Genomic DNA, 16,723 nt, shown 5'->3' on the forward strand with positions numbered 1-16,723 from the left:
TTCTTCAGCTATACAGTACCAATTCCAGCATCAAAAGCTTATTTAAAATGCCCTGAAGCCAAATGAGTGACTTTGGAGGGAGCAGGCTGATCAAGCAGTTTGCAACTAATATCAAGTCAGCATTGGATCCTTTTGTATGCTGCATTTTACATTTCCTCAGTCTTTTTGGGCTCACTGCAAGTTGTAGCTGTCTTCTAACAGAACTTGTACTCTTTATGGTTTCATTTATTTTCTTTTACACTGTTTGTAATACAAGAATCAGGTTGGAAATGTCTCTATAATATCTGAGAATATTCCTCTATAGTATTTCCAATTTTGAGTTGGAAACTAATTTCCTAGTTTACCTAGCATGGGAAATTAATGGTAAGGGTTCTAGGGAAACAGCAGAAGGGTTGGCATCATGTAGATTCATTATATGAAGTAATAGGAAAGTTTTCACAGGCAGATGTTCTTGGCTCAGGAATAAGAAAGAGAAGAAATTTAAACTTTGACTTTGGAAGACTTTTTGGACAAAACCATTTATCTGGAATATTCTTGAGGGATGGAATTTTCATTGACACCAGACAATGTCATCTACATCGCCTATGGCCTCAAAGGCTGGAAGGAAGTCACAGAAAATCAGGAATGAAATATCAGTCATGGTCAGTAAGAAATATTCTCATCTTCTTTTAAAATTTAGCAGGATTTAATAGAACCTTTAGATCAGTTTATTTGCCAAGCTCAAACTGCTAGATGCAGAATTTCTCAGTATGACAGACCAGAAGTAAAGCTCTTTATAATATAATGACATATTGAGAACTTGACTTAATTTTAGTTCAGTTTTTGGATTTAAACCAAACCTGCAAACATTCCAAATGCTTTTTCTAAACCATACCTAAGAACACACTGCAATATGATTATTTTCAGTAAGTCGAGTTGCTCTCTCTCCTGGAGAGCTTGTGACAATGAAGCTCCAAGCTGTCCTAAAAGTTGGAGCCCGAGTTGTCTTAGGTGTTCTGGGGAGCCATGCTTGCATGTGGAGGAGGAATTAACAAACCTCAAAGTTTTCCAAAGAACCATCAGACCACCCAGATGTGCTATGTTGCTTTTACACGGGTAGATATGATATGCTCTGTACATGCTAGTTAATCCCTAATGTTTTAAATCCATTAAAAATTAATATATTCTTAAAGAAATTCAGGAGTAGAAGCAGATAGTGAAACTGCACCAAAACAAGAGCCAAGCACAGTTTTGCATCATATGAAGTTATTGGTTTTAGTATTCCCTTCTGAGCTAACAGTACCAGCAGTTCTAGGCACACCATTCTCTTCCATTCCAATGTGGTATGGCTCATACAGCTCCACCTGCTTGATATGTTTTGTAGGTAGGTCTAGAATTATTTTGGCATTAACAGGTGATATTTTGTGCAATCTTTAAGCTAGTCTGTGGGACCCCTCCCGGGCTGCCTGGTCGCAGTGCTGGATTTTGCTGGGAGTGCCGTTCCCCACAGTGAGCTCCTGACCTTTCAGGAGCAGGTCCAGGGAGACCTGTCCAAGATTTGAATGGCCTTGATCCTCAGCTCCTTCCCCTCATCATTTCCCTTTGTGGCTACTACTGTCAAATCCAATATGGCTTTGGAAACAAAATCTTTTCCAGCTTTTGTTCTGTGACAAAAGTCTCTTCTGAGAAGATTTGACAGTTATGAGTTGCTACCTTCAAAGCAACTTGGAAACACCTAACTGGATATTTTATTGGCAGTGAAGGTATTTTGAGTTATGTTTTCAAGAGGTCTAATATGAATTTATATACCTGGAGAACTACTTTCATGGAAAGACTGTGGAAGAAATTGGGAAGTCATGTTGATATGAGCACCATACCTTTCACAGAAGCTGTTTTCTTTCAGTAATTCAGAAACAGGTGTAGAAATCTCTGGAAAAGAAGGCCAGTGTGGCTGACTTGTCTCAGAATGTGTATACACATTCTGTGCACGATGTACTTGTGATTCTCATTTTCTAAACATTTGACTTTGTACAGGCAGCTATTTCTGTTTAACCACCTTGCACCCGTCCACTGTGGCTCAGATCCGTGTGCGCTGGCTGACTGGAGCCATGGAAACCTCATAGGTGCTCTAGCAATGTGAAACTAAGAGTGTCAGATGCAAATCTTTGTTCAATTGCCATGAAACAATCCCTCACATCACTGTTACAGATTGACAGGACTCGGGGGAATGGCTGGAACTTGACTGGGGCAGGGTTAGGTGGGATATTGGGAAGGAATTATTCCCTGGTAGGGTGGGCAGCCCTGGCACAGGTTGCCCAGAGAAGCTGTGGCTGCTCCTGGGTCCCTGGAAGTGTCCAAGGCCAGGCTGGATGGGGATTTGAGCAACCTGGGACAGTGGAAGGTGTCCCTGCCCATGGCAGGGGGTGGAACAAAATCATCTTCAAGATAGCTTCCAACCCAAACCATTCTGTGATTCTGCACAAATCTGACAAGGTTTTTTAAACTTCACTTTGTTTGGCCAGACAGAGTGTCTTAAGATATCTTACTGGCCAAGTTCTAGGGGTAAGGTGGGCTTTTCCTTTTTTTTTTTTTTTGTTTTGTTTTGTTTTTGATTTTGTTTTTTGGTGTAGTTCATGTGCTGTCATGCCACTGCAGAAAAAATTGTGTAAAACTGATGAAGCTCCAGTTGGATTAATGCTGAACTTTCTAACAGAAAGTGCACTTAAGGAATCATTTTGTCCACAGTGGAGTGTCACCTCACTGGCTGGAACACTGATTTTTGTGCTTCCTTTCATTGTGCTTATAAATCCAAAGAAAAATTTGATCTGTGCACTCCATGTGATTGTGGCAAAGTAATGGTTCTGCCACCTATAACAACAAATTGGAGACTGAAAATTAACATGATAAAAAATTTACTGTTCAAAATTTTAAGGAAATTAACACTACTTTAATGCTGTCAAATAAATACTTTTGTTGTTGCAACTAAGTGGATAAATTGCTTAAGGCACCACATGCTTAGAGACTCAAGGCTAATGGAATAACTTCAATTTTGTAGTGTTTCTCTAGCTGGTAGAATTAATTTAGAAAAAGTTTTTAAGAGGCATGTTTTGTGTATTGTAGTTCCCTCAGCTTTGGAGGATTTTGGGTTTGCTTTTTAGGCTGGATGTGTTGTTTTTTGGGTTTTTTTTTGTGAAAAACTGAAATGTTTTCAGAGTTCTTACAATGTTTTTATAAGGAATTTACTATAAAATTGAATTCATTTCTGAGAAGGAAATTATTTACCACCATACTAGATTGTAGAAGCTTTCAGTGGAGGAAGGAAATGCTTACTAGTGCTCTCTGTAGGAAAAAAAAGGAAACTCTAAGTTAATTTAATTAGGACTTGAGGATTTTGAGCTGATGCACGTGTGTGACAAAATCATGACCTGTATATGTGAATTTTTATTTCTTTATTTTGGGTGACTGGGTCTGGAACTGACTCTGAGCTTGTGACATAATTAGTACAATAGTGCAAATCAGCCATTTTTGAAAAGAGTAATTTACTCCATATGCAGCTTCTCAGCAAGAGCCCTCATTAATCAAAGAAGGCCATGTACATCAAAGTGTTCCTTGCTTGCTACAACAACATCCATCATACAGCTAGTAAATGTGCTGTGGCAGGGTTTGATAAATATAATGCCTTTGATGTGCTGATAATTCTGTGTATTGGCATGCTGCTGCCTGGAACTCCCTGGGTAGGCACAAAACTCTCAACCAGCCCAGCTTTCTGCTCCAAAATTGTACCTGGGCTCACCCAAACTCTCTGAAACAGCAGCTGCACATGATGAAGGACTTGAGTGTATTTTCTCTGTTGCTTCTGATTCAATGGGGCCAATTTTTATAATCTCTTTATTTCTAATCTAGGTTCCCAGATGCTACAGAATTCCTTTGTGACTATATTTATGTGTAGATGCAGCTTTATCTGCAGCTTATCTAAGAGCTTCTGTTTGTTGAGGCACTTGTACTTAATGTGGTTTATTCCTTCTTTTGTATGAATGCAAAGTAGAAATTTACTGTAGAAGTTGTAAGAGATCTATGATATGAGAAGATAAAGCACAAGGTGGTAGAGGTTAGAGGGGGCATGGTCTTATGGTAAAATATCAGAAAGTATCTTTGTTAGATGAAAGGGAAGTTTGCTTTAGGAGCTCAGTCCTTCTGGCACGCAGAACGTGATCCACGTGTTAGCATTAATTCAGTGCCCTCTCTGCAGTTTCTCTGCTGCCAGAGTGAGTGACTGAAAACTCATCTTCAGTAAATAACAAAAATGATTACATATGAAGATTTCTGACATGTGAGAGAAAGGATCTCCAATTTTTGCTCTGTTTAATGCAAATAGTGATGTTCCAGCTCTGAATCCATAAAGAACAGCAGCTGTGCACTGAAAAGCAGTACTGGTGCATTTCAGTTCCACTGTTTACTGAATTGTACTTTAATTGATTTATTGAATTACAGTTTAATGAAAGGACAAATTACAAACTGGGAAATTTTATCCTAACTGTATAACAGATAGAGTATGCCAAGTCTGTTTCTTTTGCTGCCTCCAAAGCTGCTGAAGCTTGTTTTCTACTGCTGTTCCCACTTTTTTTTTCCAAGAGTGGGGGCATGAAAGCAGGGCAGGAAAGAGACTTGGAGAGAAGTCTGTCCCCTGGGTGCAGCAGAGCACCTCAGCATAGCTGTCACTTCAGCCTGTGGTTCAGAAGAACATCTGCCCCCCCTCCCTCCCCACCATGTATGACCCGTGGGGGGTTACAGGACCAGTGTAAATGCAGATCCCAAAGCCCTCTGCTCTCACTTTCTGGCTACCTGGGGCTGGGGTGGCCCTTCAGTGGTAAAGCAGAGGCAGGTGTGACCTGCCAGAGCCACACCTGCTTTCATTTGCTTGTGAAGTATCTGTAAAGGAACCCGGGGTGGAGGAAGGAGTGGAAGAGTGCTTCATTACCTGACCTCACCTGGCTGCTCCTGCGATGTTTGACGAACCTTTCCCGGCACCTCTGGGTGCTATGGGCAGAGCTGATCAGCCTCAGGGCTCTGGTGGCGAGGAGGGGGAATGAGACCAGCTGACAAACAGGACTTGGTGTTATCAGTGAGCCTTCTGGGGGCTCCTGCACTGAGAGCTCTCACTCTATGGCCATGTCTTAGTGAGGGGAGAGAAATCCCAAACAAAACCTTGTGCTCTCCTCAATCTCGTGCTCGGTTCAGCCCTGCTGCGGAAGGGTGAGGCTGGGGAGCGGCACCAGGAGCTTCCCAGTGCATCTCAATTACTGTGCCAGCTGTGCTGAGCAGCTGCGGGCTCTGTCCTTCTAAACGTCTGGGGAGTGCTCAGTCATCCTCTAAACATGTCATTTGTTATCTCAGAGCTTGCACTAGGGAAGGGTGGAAGGACCTGGAGAATGAGTGAGTGCATGTGCTACATAAGTACCCAGAAGATGTTGAGTAGTCTGCCCCTTCTGTGATTGAGCCATTTCAGTTTCTTGGGTCTTGTTTTAAGTTAAGTGACAGTTGAGATATATTTGTTTGTATAGCCTATAGCACAACAGTTACTTCCTAGGAAAGTAAAACTTAAAACAAACAGATATTCTAAAGGAGACTCCTCTGGAACATACTCAAGTTAAACTCCAGGCAAGCCAAGAAACGTTTTTAAGGAAGGAGATGTGTTGTTGGAGCAGGATAATCTGAATTAGTTTGTAGCCTGAGTTGTTGGCTCTGTGTTTACTGCTTGCTATGATTGGAACGTTGCTTGCAAAGCACTACCTCTGATGCTGTGAATCCTGCATTTTGTAAGGTTGAATATGCATTTTTGTTGTGCAAAATAAGAAAAGCTGAGCAATGTGTTGTTTGCAATATTGCTTTTCTGTAAGCCAGCTCTGCAATTGGAGATTATTAAAGTAATTAGAATAGTCAGAATGGAAGTTGTCAGGATTTTTTTGTTCCTCTTTCTCAGTGCGTGGTGATCTTGGATACTAACCATGATACTGAACTTTTACTGGCAGCTCAGTGAACTCTGAGGTAGTTGGCTTCTCCTGGACAGTGTCAATATAGATAATTGACTAAAAGCATCTCTCCAGTACCACTGCACTGTGTTAAAGAAATTAGTCACTGTAGTTGTATCCTGTGTGCCAAGGGTTACCAATGCTAAATGCTTCAGTAATAGCTAGTCTGGATAGAAAAAAAGGAATGAAGTTGTATCTACCAGCTGAGTAAAACCCAGGTCTCCCAGACATGCAAATCAGCTGAATAGTCTCTGCTTCATGTGAACAGGATAAAAGAAACGTGAAGCTTTAGCTATTCATATAATCACAAATGAAATTAAATGTTCTTTTATCAGCTCTATTCTCACATCTTAGATGCTGAGGTTTGATTATGTTGACAGAATAGCTTAAAAGTCATCCAAGAAACACCTCTCATACCTTTTCCCATCCATCCCTTCCCAAATGCTTATAAGTACCTTCCTGAGTAGCATCCTAATTTTGAATGAAACAGAGAAAAGCCAGGTCCTTTTTTCCTTAGGCAGAATATCCAAAGCTGTAACTTGGTCTTTTGTGCCTCCAGATAAAGCTACTGAGTGACATGACAATTGCCCTAAAGCCAGTAATTTATACATTAAAAAGGTATTGTTTTGAGGCTGTGTAACTTCTGGAGAAAGCTGGGTTATTCCATTAAAGTGGCTATCTAAACCATGATAACGGAAAAATGTTCCAGGTTAACTTCTCTTTTTCTGATGAATTCTAAATGCATGGGAACTTAATTTTACTCTGTCAATCATCTGATTTAAACAAAGCCCAAAGTCTTAGATTTTGAAACTCTGAAGAGCCACAAAATTGTAGCCATCTAAATAGTTTGAGTCTGTCAGTGCCTCTGTCTTATCCAAGCTCTTTTGGTAAGTTCTGATACAAACAGAACAGTCTCATAAAAATCAGGAGAGCAAATGGATTCAGTTAAGTGAAGACGTTACATAAACTTGCACCTTGCGCCTAAGGTTTTCAAAGGGGCCAGGTGTTTTCTTATTCAGTATCACATTTACAATAGATTGATTAGCAAAGATAGCCAAGTATCCATTCTCAGAAGCTGGGCAACTCTCAGGAGGTGACCTACAGCATGAACACGAGATGAGTCCTTCTGAATCAGTTGTTTACTCTTGATAATCCTTCTTTACCTGTCTTAACCTGTGCTGCAATATTCCTGCTAGGCACTGTGTTCTTGCTTCTTTAGAGAGCAGACAAAGTGCATTTCACAAGTTGGGAAAAGGGCCTTTTTCCTGCATTTTCCCAGTCTAAGGAGAGAATAAAGAGCTTGTGCTGATGAACCAACCAACTGTGGGAAACTTTGGGATTTTCAGGGAAACTTCGATGTGACAGGATATGGTCTTACAGTGCTTACAGTGTTTCTTGTTATTGCAGAAGCACAGGGTAAAAGATCCACTAACAATTGTCTTTTATTGGATTTGAGCCTCAGGTATCCTATACACATAGCAATGGAGAAATACAACTTGAATTTTTATAACAATGTAGAGAATATGGTTGTTGTTCTTTACTAATTTTAATCTGTCAGTAGTGATTCCTTGAACTTGAAACAAAGAAAATACTGACAACCTGATTTTTTTTTTTTTTTTTTTTTTAATGATGAATATTTTATCATGGTCTGGGTAGAACAGAACAATCTCAATTAACATTCATCAGTGTGTCGAGTCTAGTTGTTCAGTGCCAGGTTCTGGAGATGCTAGATAACTTCTGCTGTAGGAAGAACATTGATTATTATGATTTACCTACTTTATGGGCAACATGCAAATGATGATACTTGCAATGAATTTTTATTCTCTTTCTTGGTATGGCATTCCTTTTCCACAACCTGGCAGACTCATGTATTTTCCAAGAGGGTCTATAAGGAAAATACAACCACCTTTACCTTGTGAAGTGGGTATTCCCAGTTGAAAGGCACTGGGGAGCATGAACTCAAGTGAAAAATCGTGCATCAGAATCATCAGCTTCCAGTGATTTTTGTCTGGGCCCCAGCACTACTTCCTTCCTAGCTCTGCGTCTGCTGACCTCCCACTTGCTTATGTAAACAAAGTCTAAATCCATGAGCTGCGAAAATCTAGGATTGTTTAATTAGTCCTTTAGTATCTCTGAAGCTGATATAAAGCAAAACTGGGTGTAGGTGAAAGTGTCATAAATTCTGTTTTAGTCCAGATAATGTGCAACTGAGCAGGGAGAATTCGGTGCTGTTCAGCTCTTGCTTGCATCTCTCACAATGTATTTTTTAGAAGTAGGATGATGTTTTGAAATATAGTGGAAAAATAAATGGTATGAAATGTGCTAAGGGATAATAAGCTCAGAAAATATTAAAATACAACAGTATTTGTCCAACTGTAACTGTCAACTTATTTTGCCAAATTACTTTGCACTGGTATGAATTTACAGAGCAGGAGACTAAAGTTTATGGCTCATTAACAATAACTGTTGTACACCTACATTGTAATTCCTCAAAATGTATTCTCTCCTTTAGTACTGCATATACTGTGTGGAATGACAGTAATTACAGGAACTAATTGAATGAGATAGTCATAACTCTCAAAGTCATATTACTCGTTTCAAAATAGTTTATTTCCTGAAATAAACAATCTTTATGGAGTGAACAGATATAACATCCCTTTAAGTTTATTAAACTCATTAAATATCCTTAAATATGTTGAAAAGTGTATGCTGTGCATTTAATAGAGGGTATAGATACATGCAAGTATGACATTCATAAAAATTATAATCCTTAAAATGAAATTTCAGTGAGGCATTTTGTCTCAAAAATTTGTCTTTCCACAGCTAGTCAAAAATAGGCTAAGTTTTCAGAATTTAATAGCAAAAGTTTGCTGTGAAATTGAATCCCTGTTTTCATCCTTTTAGTATGCTCACCCAATGGGAGTTTCAATGGTCAAAATCCTTTCTCTTTAATGCAGAGCTGACCTTCCCCAGTGGTCGTTCCTTCCATGTGCCCATTGCAGGTTGGAGGGGAAGCTCCAAGTTCTGAAAACTTGGGGTCCTGTGGATAAACACGTGAGCACTGCGGTCAGACCCTCTCCCTGGTGTCACAGCAACCCATGGAGATGCCCGTGGTGCAGGGGATGTTTTGGGATTAGAAGGTGGAGGGTTCGACTGGGCTTGGGGCAGAGCTGGGCTCTTCTGATCACGCCGTAACTTGGGGAGAAACGGTTCTGTGTTGAATTTCATTTTTGTGTCACGCTGTGAGGCCCTTTCAGCAAACGCCCAATCCTTCTCGAGCCCTGCGAGGGAGATGGCTGGAGGGGGGGTGGAAGGTGAGAGGTCAAGGTGCAACACACGTGATAAGGTGAGCAGGAAAGTGAAGGAACTCGTGCACAAGTCAGCTCGGGGGGGGCCTGGGGTCCTTGGCCAAAGATGAGCACGAGACAGAGCATTGCTCAACAGGTGCATGGCTGCAGCTGGATGTGTCCACCTTCACCCCAGAATATATTCAAAAACTTGGTGTTTAAGTGGTTTTTCTGCTGAAGAAACTTAGGAGTGCATCAGGTAATCCTCATTTGTTTGTTTGGGGATTTTTTTTTTGTTGTTGTTGTTTTTTCTGGTTTGCTTTGGATTTTCTATTGTCTGGGTGGTTTTTGGTGTTTTCTTTTTTTGTTGTTGTTGTTTTAGTTGTTTGAGTGTAGCTTGTTTTTGTTGTTTTAATGGACAGTGATGGGTTATTTGTAGGATTCATTAATGATTTCCAAAATTCAAAATTCAGGTTTCTGGGAGGTGTTTCCTATATCATTTGAGAATGCTACATATGCATTAAGATTTTTGTTAGTTTATTTATAAGGTGTGGTTTAATGACAATGGATTACTGTAGAACAGTGTAATGAATACCTTACTCATCAACAGAGTATGTAAGCAATGTAAACATAACATTCATATGTAGTGCAGTCCTGCCCTTCTCATTGCTGCTCTAGTGTGCTCAGTGGCTGCTTTAAAACCTTTATTATTTTCCAAGTTTTCAGTCTGGTTGCTCTATGCCTACCACAAGGGCACTGTCTTCAGTAAACAGAAGCCCACATTTAAAACAAAATATATAAAAAATTTTTTCTTTATCTGCACTTATCTGCTTTGCTCCATTTTGTAGGTTATTTATTTCTTAAAGTAATAGTGTGAATTTCCTCCTGGTGGAGAGTATTTTTACACAAACTCTTTTATTCCTGGAATTGCTTTCCCTGACGTTGATGCTGACAATCTTCATCAACATTCATCCAGTGTGTCATATAAAACAAGGTGATAAATGTACCCTTGCACCCCAGGGTGTTACACAAGGAACCATTTTCCTCCACTTTCTTTTGGCAGTCACTGTTGAGCTGGACTGCAGAAACCTAATTGTAGTATCTTCTGCTCTCCTAAACAAGCTCATTTTTCTCCAACCTAACCCATCAGAGATGCTGTCAATCAGTGAGAGACCTGTCACACCAAGATCAGGGTGGCAAAGGGCTCCAGTGTTTAGCTTCTTCACAGGAAATGCTTTAAACCATTTAAGTGCTAAAACCTAGATTTTTCTATTTGCAGTCTCATCAAATGAATCCTAAATTATCTGCTCTGTGTCTTTGACAACAAATTGTAAACAGCACAGATAAATGCTAAGAAAAGGTCTGTATAATGCAAGAATAAAATCCAGGACTAAGATGGTATTTCCTCCTAATAATTTTGAATATGGGTGATTTCCCTGTCGTATCACAAGTGACTATAATGGAATCTAATAACCATTGGAAATTATATTACTCTGCACTCTCCCTGTATCTAAGGGAGACAGAAACCTGAAAGCAAGTGGATGGGTCAAAAAAGGGTGACTTTGACTCAAACTCATTGGCTACAAGTATTCATTATAAACAAAATCTGTCAAAACTTTTCACTAATAAGGGCGTAGATCTTATTACAGCCTCAGGACAGTAATAACTTATTCTCTGACATATTATGTGAATTTTATGTGCCTACTCTATAAAAAGTGCACAGTTTCCATAGCAATTTTGATACTTCTATGATACATGATGTGACAGCATGTACCATTTTTCCTTCTTCTCTGATAAATTGTCCCCACCACTCACCCACTAGATTGCTGCTAGAAATCAAAATATCATTTTGATGCAGCTGAAAACTAATATTAATAATTAGGCTTAGATGTTTGCTCTGGGAAGAATAACTTTTTTATTATTATTTCACTGCTTCATTACTTAGGTTAACAATTTTGAAACCATAAATCAAGGATGATAAGGTGAAGTCTATGAATTGGTTTAGAAAATATCAGGGATAATCCCAAACTTACAGGAGGAAGATGTCCCATATTTTTGGTTGAGTTTTAAACAGCCTTCTTTAAAATATTTTTTCATTATTGTTCTTGCCCTAAAGTTCATGAAAACTGATTTAGTTTTTGTTTTGGGAAAAGCACAAAGCTCACATGGGTTGGTTGAGGTCTTGGGAAGGTTAATTTAGTTTCCCATGTCTCGATTTACCCATTTGAAAATTTTCTGCTTGCAATAACTCTCCTTGGAGGGGACTCTGTTTTTTACTAAAGCTTTTTAGCTGTGAGAAATGAACATTTTTAAAATTTGAGATTGCTTTGTGTGGTGACTTTAGCTATAGCAATTTTGTAGCTGTATCATTTCCAGCAGAATGGAAACTCAATTACCAGAAGAGTTCAGGGGATGAGTGACCCAAAGGGTGTCTGAATCCCAAAATAATGTGTAGGACTGCAGGAAGGTACCAAAGGTGACCAGGAATCAGGCACCTGCCGTGTGCAGGGCTCAGTTTCTTTGTCTGCACAGCAGATTGTAACACGTGTTCAGTGCTGTCCATGTTAGTACCTGATGGTGTTCTGGAGAGATCAATGTTTGCTTGTAGTAGATCAACTTAAGGGAAAAAATTGTGTCTGCCCAAGAATCTCCTTGTTTGGTGTTATTAAATAATACAGTGTAGAAGGTACATTGATTTACAGCCATAACTGTTGTGCCAGAGTTCTATTGGTTTCTGTTAAATATGTTTTCAGTGAAGGTTGCTTATTCCACATAAATATGTGGATTCATTTGTAGGGCATTTTAAATTTATGTTGATTTTTTTTTTTTGTGTGCCAAAAAGTGTTCCACAGTGCATGCCAATAATACTGGTTTACATTGGGTTTTGCATTAAAAAGAAAATAGTTCATGATCTCTCATTTACTGATTCAGCTGTTAATGCTATTGCTTTTATGAAAAAAGTCACAAATTAGTTTTATTCTGATAGGCTTACACAAGCTCTAATTTATGAGAAGTGGAACAGGTGGAACTTGTCACCGTTATTATTGCTTTTATTATAGTTGCAAATACTGTCTTTATTATTTTTCTGTAGAATAAATGCTCCTAGCAAAACCAATTTAACATGACCTTGTTATTGCACAGTCCTAACTAGCTAAATGTATTTTGGGGTTTCAGCTACTGATATTTCAGTTTCCTGGCAGCCTAGAGAAAGCTGTTGAAAAGCTTGGCATTTCTCCATTAAACAGAAAAAGAAGGTTAAATTGAGCTTTGGAAAGGCAGTTTACATATAATTTTTGAAAGTGTGCCTCCATTCTTGTTCAGTTATATGTATCATTTATGGAAATATTGGGGTGGCATTATAATATGGATTGAGTGACTGATTCTGCTGGTGGTGTGGGTTCAAGCTCCTGCAGGCTTTTCCTTCGGGAAAGGGCAAGCCCAGGGGAGAGGCCAGGCCACAGACAGTGGCAGAGGAATGCAGCTCCTGCCCTGGCCCCCATTTATAAACCTGGCACAGGCTGGCCTGAGGTGCTGCTGGCCCTTCACAGGTCTTGGAGAATACTGGGAGCAGCTAGAGAGCTCGGGAATTTCGGGGAGGAGGGCATGCATGCAAAAAAGGTTGTCTGGCTTATTCCCTGGCATGACTTGAATATTCCTGGGAGCTGATAACCAGCTATTTCAATTGATTCGTTTCACTTGGTTCTGGCTGGCATCGCAACAATGTAAATCCTGGGAAAAGACCTGGCTTCTGTTTGCTGTTCCTTCATTTATGGATTTTGGTTTTTCTGGGATTCTGACCAATAATATTTTCACTAAAATTTAATCTGTCATCTCTTGCTGACAAAAGCTACCTTAAGCTTCACCTTGCCTTGTTTACACTGTACTCTCTCCCAGCACATGTGATGCTTTGGTGACAAGCTTGTTCCTCTACACACTTTGCAAATGCAGCTCAAAAGAACAAGAAACTGTCTGGCAAGGGCTCCTGCATCTGAGGAAAAACTCACCCAGACAGTCAAGGCAGCAGAATCCAGCAGAGCCATGTTGGTGCCAAATGTGAATTCCCAAGCACTGATTTGTTAAAACAGAAGGGCAACACGACTGGTGTTGATCTTTCACCATTTTTCTTTTTCTGATTTTTGCTGAATCCTTTGGCTTCCTGGTGTCTGCAATGCTTGCAACTGCCCCAGCTCTGTAATAACTGCTGGTGCACAGAGCTGTATAAAACCAGGTGGTTATTTAGAAGAGTTATTAGAGATCTCGTTTATTATTAAATAAAGGTTTATTTGCACATTTATCAGGGTTTTTCCTGAATGTAAAATTCCAGTTTGCCATGATCTTTCAAGTTGAGTCAGGTGTTTGGCTTAAGTGGGAAGTTGCTGAAAAGTTTTGAAGGAAAAGTAGTTTGAACATCAGAGGAGCAATTTCATACAAGTCAAACTGTTTTCTGCATTCATTAGATTCAGATTTGTTTTAATACCGTAATTTCTATCTTCAAAGGGTTAGAAACCCAAGAATTCATTTTGTTTATAGAACTTTTATGGATTAGATACATCCACTTAATTGTCTTGGTAGTCTTCAGTTCTGTGTTACAATGAATTTTATCTGCAACTATTATAAAATGACAAATCAGAAGTGACAAGTATTGATCAAATATTTTCAGCAATCAGATTTTTCCAAGCCAAACTGAAATCTGAAAACCAAAATGTTTTCCTGGATCCCATCTCTTTTCAATAAGCTTTTTCTATGGAGGAAACTCTTAAAAATTGCATTAGGTCTCTTTTTGTTGTGATTAATTGCATTTTGACTTTTTTTTGTAAAGTGAAATCAATACAAATATCTTACAAATCATTATAATATCGTTGAGTGTGCTACACATAAACCAAATTATATACATGTAGATCAGGGAACTGCAGAGTAATAACAAACCCAGACAAATAACTGTAAAGTAACAGCCTGGTAGAGATCTCGCATAAACCAGCATGTTTCATTGACAAAGCAATATATTTGGTGGACAAAATAATATGTAACTCTAATGAGGTGTTTAAATTTCAGTCCATGTTTCACCTTGTAGTATTTCTATTTTATGAATGAACAGAACCATTAAATTAAAAATGAAATGAGGTGGTAAATCATTGATTCTGTTGTATGTGAAGTTGTCGTATGCCTCTGGATTTTTCTAAAAGGGGAAAAAAAAAAACCTTACAGAGTTCTTTCTGCAAGTGTTGCCTTCTGCTTGGCTATTTTCCATTTATTTAACTAAAGCCTCAATCCCTCCTTGAAATTCTGCTCTCTTGGTAATTAATGACAAAAAGTTAGGCACTCTCAGCACGGTTTAGTTCAGTGGTCAGGCAGCTCAAACTGCTGGAGCATTGCTTGTCTCGTGGCTTTCTTAATACCGACCCTTGCTGGTGTTCCAGAAATCTCTTGTAGTTTGCCATATAATTGTCCCCACTTTTCCAAGGATTCTGGCTGCTTTAGAGCTCTCAGAATTTCAATTTTACAGTATTAGGCAGATGTGGATTTGTAATTAGCTCATCAGTGTGGTTCTGCCCTTGCAAAAATCCTGGTTGATGCTGGCAGTTTGCATTACTGGGCAGCACTGGTAGCTTGGCCCCTGTTTTCAGGCTGCTCATCTCCCTGTCAGGGCTGGTTCTCAAACCATCCCAGCCCCAGGGCCTCCCTGCAAACCTGGGTGCTGTGATATTGAGTTCTTCAGGGCTTTAGGGGCATAGTGGCACGGGTTCAGTGTCAACAAGTGTCTGTGGCCTTGCACTTGCTGTGTCTATTCAGGAGGAGCACTAAAATAGAAAATCCGCACAATTCTATTCTTAGCTGTTGTATTGAAACCTTTAGGCTGCATGATGATCAGAATTTCAGGTGAGGCATAGCGTGGCAGAAGAGAATTCTTAAGGCCCAGGTTTAATAAGTCTCTGTACCTGTTTCCTCAGATACCTACTGTTAAATACTTCAGTTTCAGCACTTGAAAGATAATGTGCTGGATCCTGTTACAGCAGATGACTCTGACAGGAAAAGGCAGTATGACATCTCTTTGGGTGACTGATAGTGTCTCTGGGCAAGTTGCCATAACTCTTTAGGAGTTCCCCTCTGACCTTCAAATCTGTATGTGTTGCTGGAATCCATGTCTTCAAAACATCTCTTAAATCAAACATTCTGTCAAAGAACCAAGAAGTTAAATCAAGAAACATCTACTTCCTCCCTGAAAAGTGATCATGCTCTTCATCTTTGCAGTGGCCCCAGGTGAAAATCATTGTGAGAAAAGTGTGAGTCCTAACAAGACTGTTATTGCACCTGGCTTAGTTCTCTGTCTTCCAGTTTAGCTCAGAGCTGCTCAGTGGCCTCCAACAGATCACACAAATCATTCCATCCAGGTAATTGCTCTTTTCCTGCTCTTAGAATAAAGATACAACAGCTCTGTACAATTCTTGCTTTTATGACATTTAAAGACTTCTTTAGGGTCAGCAACCACAGGAGTGAGAGTATACCTATGAATTGTGACAGCCCCAAAGTCTCAAACTGGTACCTTTAAATGAAACTGAAACAAATGCTCCTGTCGGTCTTGGGAAAATTTTTATGGGCATCAGGCATGAAAACCAAACCCTGTTTCCTACCATCCAACTCCAGTAGTCCAGACCTCTCCGAGTAGCTTCTGCAATAGCACAGCCTGTAGGGTGGGAGAATTCACATTTGAAGTAGCAATTACCTGATAAACTTCAGCCTTCATGGGGAGGCTCAGAACTTCTGTTAGGTCAGTTGATTTATGGAATTTTTGAAGATACTACGTTTCTCTAGGCTCTTGAACACAAAGGGCTGTTCTGTCACTGATACGTGAAGCTATTGGAAATAGGCTTAATGAAACACGTGGTGAGGATTTCAATTATGTAATTTTTATACTTGTGGGTGTGTTCTTACATTTCAGTTTTCCACAGCTCATTATGTATTCGTATTCCCTTTCTCTGAGCATCAAGGCCTGAGTTTTCATATTCAATATTCTGGTTTTGATGTCCAAATTCTCAGGTCCCAAGTTGTGGAAGAGAACCGACTCTCAGGTCCCAAGTTGTGGAAGAGAACTGACTTTGCCTTTGAAAATCAGGTTCTCTTAAATGTCTGAAAAAAAAACCAAAATAACCAAACTTGAGCCTGAAACAATAAATCTTTCCTGAACAGAGTGATCTGTAAGTTGGCACTGTGTATGTGGTTGTAAAAATATGTGTTGGGTACATAAGACTTGGCAGTTTTTGTTCTTTCTTTTCCTGTTTGCATGATTTCTGCACTTTTGTGCCACACAAAGAAATTCAAGTGTGCACATGCTGAATGATATATTCTATTCAAAGATGTTGCAGAGAGAATTGTGTAATTTACTTGTACTTTGTAACTAAGCAGTCCATTGAGAGAATAATTTGCTTTGGA

The sequence above is a fragment of the Cinclus cinclus genome, chromosome 16, assembly GCF_963662255.1.
Source record: "Cinclus cinclus chromosome 16, bCinCin1.1, whole genome shotgun sequence".
NCBI lineage: Eukaryota > Metazoa > Chordata > Aves > Passeriformes > Cinclidae > Cinclus > Cinclus cinclus.